The sequence below is a fragment of the Pseudorca crassidens genome, chromosome 3, assembly GCF_039906515.1.
Source record: "Pseudorca crassidens isolate mPseCra1 chromosome 3, mPseCra1.hap1, whole genome shotgun sequence".
Classification (NCBI taxonomy): Eukaryota; Metazoa; Chordata; class Mammalia; order Artiodactyla; family Delphinidae; genus Pseudorca; species Pseudorca crassidens.
Window position 1 is genome coordinate 166,038,702 of NC_090298.1, and position 8,828 is coordinate 166,047,529.

Below are 8,828 nucleotides of genomic sequence, written 5' to 3' on the forward strand. Positions count from 1 at the left end.
ACTTCCAAATAGTAATAACTTCATATACTTAACATTTGTTAAACATTTACCATGTGCCACACACTCATGAATCATCTTTTTATTATTTAAGAAATGAATTGCAAGATTTAATTTTATGTATTGATTATGCTTCTGATTTGAAGATGAACGTCTGCCTGCAGTAATCCTTGTATTTTTGTTCTGTCTTGTTTTCACTTAATACACTAAAAAAATATATTGGGCACTTTCCTGGTGGCGCAGTGGTTAAGAATCCTATCAATGCAGGGGACACGGGTTTGAGCCCTGGTCCGGGAAGATCCCACAGGCTGCAGAGCAACTAAGCCTGTGCACCACAACTACTGAGCCTGCACTCTAGAGTCCGCGAGCCACAGCTACTGAGCCCGCATGCCACAACTACTGAAGCCTGCGCTCCTAGAGCCCGTGCTCCGCAACAAAAAGAAGCCCCTGCTCACTGCAACTAGAGAAAGCCCGCGCCCAGCAATGAAGACCGAACACAGCCATAAATAAATAAATAAATAAATTTATTTTTTAAAAATTGAAGTTAGTTGACATACGATATTAGGTTACTTTCAGGTGTGCAACATAGTGATTAGACAATCAAACCCATTATGAAATGATCACCATGATAAGTCTAGTAATCATCTGTAACCACAAAAATTATTAGTGTTATTGACTATATTCCTTATGCTATATATTACATCCCTTTGACTTATTTTGTACCTGAAAATTTGTACCTCTTAATCCTCTTCACATTTTTTGCTCTTTTCCCCACCACCCTCCCCTCTGGCAACCACCAGTTTGCTCTCTGTATCTAAAAGTCTGTTTCTGTTTTGTTTGTTCATTTGTTTTTTAGATTCCACATATGAGATCGTACAGTATTTGTTTTTCTGTTTCTGGCTTATTTCCCTTAGCATAATACCCTCAAGGTCCATCCTTGTTGTTTCAAATGACATGACTTCATCCAAATCTCCACAACTTTTGATAATTGAATGACGTGTGTCTTATAAAAGGAAAATAATATGTTCATAGAAAGCCCATGACATAAAAACACCCAAGCCCCACTGTATCTTGTCTCTAGTCTGATGGGATATTGTTGGAAGGATGAAAGTACAGGCAGAAAAGTACCCAGTCGGGGCTTCCCTGGTGGCACAGTGGTTAAGAATCCTCCTGCCAATTCAGGGTACACGGGTTCGAGCCCTGGTCCGGGAAGATCCCACATCCTGCGGAGCAACTAAGCCCGTGCACCACAACTACTGAGCCTGTGCTCTAGAGCCCACGAGCCACAACTTCTGAGCCCATGTGCCACAACTGCTGAAGCCTGCGTGCCTAGAGCCTGTGCTACACAGCAAGAGAAGCCACCACAATGAGAAGGCTGTGCACCGCAACAAAGAGTAGCCACCCCCGCTTGCTGCAACTAGAGAAAGCCCGTGCCCAGCAATGAAGACCCAGTGCAACCAAAAATAAACAAACAAATAAATAAATAAAATAAAAGTACCCAGTGGGTGGAAAGAGTATTGTCTACTCTGCATTTATGTGAACTAAGGGTCTATTTAATTTTTTTTAACAGAGTTTTGTTTGTTTTTGTTGCCTACTCTGTGCCAAAGAAGTATATAGGCTCTGAGGAATCAGAAATGAATGAGACTCAGTCTATTTCCCTCCAAACACTCAGTATCTACTTGGATAAGGACAAAATAAAATACCTCCTCAGATCCAGAGATATTCATACTTTAGATGACAATTTATTTTAATCAAATAGTATGAAGCTAGCCTGTTAATAGTATCTGAAATTTATTGTCCCCTGTGTACCTTCATTACATATGTAATTAAATATGTAGTTTCCACTATACTGTTTAATTCTTACAACAAAGCAGTTGTATCAACTAGGGATTGACTCAGATGACAACACTGAGGTTCAGAGATACAAAGAGCTTGCCCCACATCACTCAAGATAATAAATAGAGGAGACAAAATTAAATTATCAGTCTCTGATGCCCATACACTAAATATCTTCACTTTGTTTCCATGCACTTCATAAAGTACAACAGAAGTACTTCAGAAGTACGGTGGTCTTAACTAAAAGCACAGCTAAGGAATATCTTTTAACTGATTTCCATTTCCTAACTAAGAATGGAACCCAACACTCTGCCTTTATGTCTCCTTTAGAGATTGAGAAGGACTAAAGCACAAGAATAAAGGAGGACATGGACAGCTGAAGCAAAATCTAGGGGCAGGAGCAAGAGAGACATCTGTGCTACATTGTGTACGGCCCCGGGCGTCCCCGGGAGTCCCGACCAGCAGGACAAATCCTTGTGAGTCTGAGGAGGAACCTGTGGGGGTTGAAAAAAGAGGGAAGGGCAGGAGACGCGAAAGAATGGAGGCAAGACAGAATTCTGATCAAGCCTCAAACTTTTATTTCTGCGGTAGCTGTATTTATACACTGCAGAGAAAGGGGGGCGGGATTCAGAATGAGGGAAGTACTTGGCTAATCATCATTGGTGCTGCGTGCGCGGGCTTTCATTTTAGGCGCGAACTTCTATCTCATAAATCAGGAAGAGAAGCAGGGTGTCGGCCATCTTCTAATGGCGAAAACTTCTTGGCTCCCAACATTTCCTCCCTTTTTATTTCTTTTAAGGAGGTGGGCATTAACCGAGTGAGGGAGTAGTGACCTGAATCCTCCCGTGGACAAGGTATGTGTGTCCACACTCATCGGCTCTTGGTATCTTTTGGGGAGGAGAGGCAGAGCCAAAGATAATCTTAGCTACTAAAAGCCAAAAACAATGTTTAGATACCAACCTCTATCATAATTCAGGTATACTCACAGGGAATAACAGAGATTACCTTGTATATACATATATACACGTTTTCCCTTGTGCATGCTTTGCTGCCACACTCAACTCGGTACCCATACCCTCCATCAAAGAGGGGGGTAGGCATGTCTCTGTTTCATGCCGCTCCAGTGGAGGGGCAGCCAGAATCATCCTTTGGTTCTGCTTCTGTAATGGCGAGGCGATGGTAATGTATCAGGTTAAATTTTGAGGCAAGTGGGGAGTGCTTTCAGCCTGTCCAACAACCAGCAAAGATGACAGGATCAGGGTCACAATGGATAACTCATGTCGTCTCTGCCGCTCTTTCAATATTAGGAGGGTCTCCATCTTTTTCTGAAAAAGAAAAAGAAATACAATCTCAGGGAAAAGGGCCCTGGATAAAATTTATTACTTTATAGAACTTATAGGTTTAATAAGGCGCTCAGGCAACCAGCGTGCTCCACCTTCTTTGGTATTATATACACATGCGGATCCCCTCCCCCAGATGAGGAGTGGATCGGGTCCATGCCATTTAAAGGTCAAAAGGTCTTTCCACATAACTTGTGCATATTGATTTTTAGTTTCTTGATGCCAAAGGCGATCGGCGGCAGATCTACCATTATTATCTAATTGTAAAAAATTAATTACAACAGGGCATGACTAAGAATATTTTTTGGGGAATTTTTTGTAGCAGTTAAATCATTATTTTTAAGCTTGGAAATGGTATTTTTAAGGGTTTGATGGGCTCTTTCTACTATGCCTTGACCCTGGGGGTTATATGGAATTCCCGTAAGATGTTTTATTTGAAGCCGGGTGCAAAAATCTTGGAAAGCCTGGGAGGTATACCCAGGCCCATTATCTGTTTTAATTATTTGAGGCTTGCCTAAAACTGTAAAACATTGGAGCACATGTGAAATAATGTTTTTTGTGGCTTCTCCTCCCTGAAGGGAGGCATATATAAAGCCGCTAAAGGTATCAATGGACACATGAATAAATTTTAATTTTCCAAATTCAGCAAGATGGGTAACATCCATCTGCCAGATTTCATTAGGTAATAGACCTCTTGGGTTTACCCCAAGATGTGGAAGAGGTAAAAATGTAACGCACCCTGGACAATTTTTTACAATTTGTCTTGATTGTTCTCGAGTAAGCTTAAACATTAAGCGAAGAGTATGTGCATTAACATGATGTAGCTGATGAAATTGAGTAGCTTGAGAAACAGAATCAGAGGTTACGGTGCACATCAGGCGGGCATTTTTATCAGCTAAATCATTGCCCTGAGAGAGGGGTCCAGGAAGATCTGTATGAGCCCTAAGATGATCAATAAAAAAAGGCGCTTGTCTTCGAAGTATAAGACTTTGAAGTTGTTGAAAAAGGGGAACAGCATTGGAAGAGGGTTTAATATATGGAACAGTTTCTAAAAGGGGGACGGACAAAGCTATATATGAGCTGTCCGTATATAAATTAAAGGGGATATTCTGTAACATCTCAAAAACCTGAAGAATGGCAAAAAGCTCAACAAGTTGTGCTGATAAAAAGGGGGACTGTACCCTATAGGGCTGATTATTTATAACAAATACAGCAACACCGGATGATGATCCATCAGTGAATACTAGGGCAGCATCTCCCAGAGGAACAGCAGAAGTGATTTTGGGAAATATAAACAGATGTTTTCTAGCAAACTGAAGGAGCTTATCAGGTGGATAATGATTATCAATATTACCCTGAAAGGAGGATAAGGAAACAAGCCATTTATCATCAGTTTGTAATAACCAACTAAGCTCTTCTTTGGTATAGGGGAGAATCAAATGATCAGGATCTCTGCCAAAAAATTGACGGCTTTTTTCTCTGCCCAAAGTAAGAACCTGTGCTACTAAGGAAGGGTAGGTCTTAAGCACTTTATTAGGAGATACGGACAAATGTATCCACAAGAGGGGATGATCTTGCCATAGGACTCCAGTGGGTGTATGTGCAGTGGCACAAATAATCAAACTAAAGGGACGACCATAATCTAAAAAGGTAATCTGTTGACATCTAATGGCCTTTTCTACTAATTGAAGAGAATTTTTAGCCTCCTTAGTCAGCCTACGGGGTGACAAGGGATCTGATGGCCCTTGTAAAATTTCGAATAAGGGTTTTAACTCTCCCGTAGTAAGTTTAAGATACGGTCGTAGCCAATTAATATCTCCCAAAAATTTTTGAAAATCATTGAGGGTTTGCAAATGTGATACTTGTATGTGTATCTTTTGAGTGGTAATTATTTTTTTGTTTAATTCGAAACCAAGATAATAGTATGGATCTTTTAATTGTACCTTATTTGAAGCAATTTGAAGGCCAGAGGAAGCAAGATTATCTTTTAAATCTTGATAACACTTAAGGAGTTCATCAGTTGATTTTCCAGCCAAAAGAATATCATCCATATAATGAATGATATAGATACCAGGCCAACGAGCCCTAAGAGGGTCTACAGCTTGTGCAACAAATTTTTGACATAAGGTGGGGCTATTGGCCATACCCTGCGGGAGGATCTTCCATTGAAAACGTGGCATTGGGCCTTTAAAATTAATTACTGGGAGACTAAATGCAAAACGCTCTCTATCCTGAGGATGGAGAGGGATAGTAAAAAAGCAATCTTTAAGATCAATAATGATTTTAAAATAGCCAGCTGGAATGGCAATAGGAGAAGGCAAGCCAGGCTGTAAAGCTCCCATAGTAAACATTGTTTTATTAATTTCCCTAAGATCTTGGAGAAGTCGCCATGAGCCAGATCTCTTTTTTATCACAAATATAGGGGTATTCCATGGCGAAGTAGTGGCTTCTAAATGTCCAGCGGCCAATTGTTCCTGCACTAACTTTGTGGCAGCTGTAAGTTTTTCTTCTGTTAGAGGCCATTGGTCCACCCAAACGGGATCATTAGTTTTCCATCGTATTTTGTCCGCATGGGGCACAGGAAGGTCAATGGCCGCTAAGAAAAAGGCGAACTGCCTAGGCCCTGGCGATTTATGTTAGATGCCAGGGAAATAGGTCGTGTAATACCCTGATTATTTTTTCCTAAGCCTAAGCCTGGTAGAAACCCTTGGTTTAGCATTTGTTGGGTCACCACCTCATTGGGGCTGGCCATGATTAACTTTAATTGTGACAGGATGTCACGTCCCCAAAGATTCAACGGGATATGTGGCAAAATATAAGGTTGTACCTGTCCAGTATTACCTTCAGTATCTATCCATATAAGAACTTTAGAGCTCCGTTTAGGATTGGTAGAATGTCCTATGCCTTGTAAATGAGTTATAGACACTGTACAAGGCCAAGAGGAGGGCCAATATTTTTCCGAAATAACTGTTGCATCGGCTCCTGTATCGACTAAACCCTCAAATTTCTTTCCATCTAACCACAGGGTTAGGAGTGGCCTTTCAGGAGTAATTTGTTGGACCCAATAAACATCTGAGGAGCCAAAAGCAGCATCTGCTCTAGGACAATTAGTATGGCTCTTATTTAAAGAATTTAGGGGCAACAATACTAACTGTGCTATCCTTTGACCTTTAGGGATTGATATAGGGCCTTGTAAAGCAGATGCCAAAAGGGTAATTTGACCTGAATAATCATTATCAATAACACCAGGTATAATTTGGAGGCCAGCCAAAGCGGAACTACCTCTTCCTAAAATTAAACCAAAAGTATTTGGGGGCAGGGGGCCATAAACTTCTGTGGGAATTGGTTGTACTCCTTGTTCTGGGACTAATATTGAGTCGGTGGAGGCACAGAGGTCCAATCCTGCGCTTCCGGGTGTGGCTCGACAGAGGGAGCCAACATCTGGGTGCAGGGAACTTGTCCAGATTTTTGAGGAACAAACCGAATTGCCCCTTGGTTTGGTTCCAAGGAAGGGGCCAGGGGCTGGCCCCGTGAAAAGTTTCCCTGTTTTTTGGGGAGCAATTGGCCATTTATATCCGTTTTTGAAAAACATTCTGAAGACCAATGTTTGCCTCTTTTACAACGAGGGCAAACGGTGGTGGGAGGAGCCCGGGATTGATATCGGGGTTGTTGTGGGTTAGCCTTTAATGACTGTCCTTGTCTATGTAATGAACAATCCCGGGCAAAATGTCCAGGTTGTTTGCAATTATAGCAAGTTTTTTGTTGTTTATCTAGGACGGATGTATCTTTAATAAAATCTTTTAGAGCAGCTCCAATCGCAAGACCAACAGAATGGGAGGGACCAATTCCGGAGCACAACTTAATGTGATCAGCCAGGCTACCACCACGATGAGCCCGAAGGGCAGCTTGGCAGGCCGGATTGGCATTTTCATAAGCTAAATGTTTAACAAAGGCATTATCAGTTTCACTATCACCCACTACACGCTCGGCGGCGTCCGTGAGGCGGCTAATAAACTCACAATAAGGCTCTTCTGGTCCCTGGCGAATTTTTGCCAAGGAAGTTGTGGGCGAACCCTTAGGCGGAAGACGGCGCCAGGCCTTAAGGCCAGCATTTTGTATTTGAGCCAACAAACCAGGGGGAAAAGCAGCCTGAGACTCATTGGATTCATAGGGGGGACGGCCAAGTAATTTATCTCGGGTCCATGATCGGGAAGTTCTGTTTTCAGCATTTCTTTGGGCAGTTTCTCTACAATTTTCCGCAAATTCAGTGCGCCATAAAACAAAATCTCCCCCAGAAAGGGTGGCCCGAGCCAGGGTAAGCCAATCATTTGGGGTCAGCCAGCGATCGCTTAATCCCTCCAAGATTGCCAATGTATAAGGGGCTGTGGGCCCATAATTATTGACAGCAGATTTTAAATCTTTTATATGTTTTAAATTGAGGCGGCGATATTTATGTTCAAAAGGGCCGCCCCCAGAAGAATTATGAATATCTGGTCCCTCATCAGGTTCAGGAGATTCTTCTCCCTCTTCCTCTTCCCCTTCCTCACTATCTTCAGCTTGAATTTCACCTTGAGTGGGTAAATTTTGACTGCGAGTAACAGGGAAGGCTAACTTAATGGATCCTGGTTTTTGTCGAAGCGGGGGTTTATTGGGACCGTTCGAGACATTAAAAGAAGTAAGCTCCACCTCAAGGGCCTTAAGCTCCTTTAGGAGATCCAAGCGTTCCCGTTTTTGTTGTAAAACATCTCTCAAAGAGGAAATTTCCTGGGTTAAGGCCATCTTAGCCTGTCGAAGGGGATCAATCAGGGGGGCAATGGGAGCAGGGGCGCTAAAGGCAGGCATCTGATGAGGAGTATTATAAGATGGTGGAGGCTTCAAAAGGGGGAATCCCCAGGGATCATCATTGCGATGATAACGAGCAGCCTGCTCATCGAGAGTTTCCTGATCTTGGGGGGAAAGCTGGTCATCATTGGGATCACCCTTAATAGCAGTAAGGGAAGGATAAATCTTTGGGATAACTTTATCATCTGTGGGATAATGATGACCGGTTTCTGGAATTTTTGGGAACTCTTCATTTGAACCCATATCAATGGTAACGGATGGACAAGCTGAATGGAGACGAGAGGCTGCTTTAAGAATTGTTTCCCCGGTCTCTACAACCTTTTGGACATCGGGGTCAAAAAAATGACCCATGAGAATCTCCCTAATTAAATTCCAATACGAAAATGCAGTCACAGGCACTTTAGAAGGCCCAAAGGTTTGATAATAATCATTTAAACAATTTCCTACACGATTCCAGCATTTTTTATCTATTGTCCCTTCCTGTGGGAACCATGGGCGAACATCAGACAAGAACATAAAAAATTCACGCAAATCTTTTTTTCTAGCCTTAATCTTCCGCATCTTGAGGGAATCCTCGATCCCCTGAAGAAAGAGTTCATGGGAACTCAATTCCTGTCCCATATTTATAGCTCCGCTTACCTTATCCTCAGGTCACGACTGCCGAAGGGCGGCCAGTCCTCCGGGGACCTAATCAAGCTGCACTTTCGAGTAAGTCTCGCGGCAGCTCAGTGGGTGCCTGGCCAGGCGTTCGTAAGCGTGCTACCTCCGTCAGGATCCGTTCCTCGAGCCCCACGTTGGGCGCCAATTGTGTAC

General features: G+C 42.6%; 1 protein-coding gene across 1 annotated transcript in view; it reads left to right on the forward strand.

Moving 5' to 3' along the window:
* Positions 1–8,828, forward strand: part of LOC137221074 (zinc finger protein 699-like) — a 75,169-nt gene that overhangs the window by 20,594 nt on the left and 45,747 nt on the right. The window lies entirely within an intron of this gene.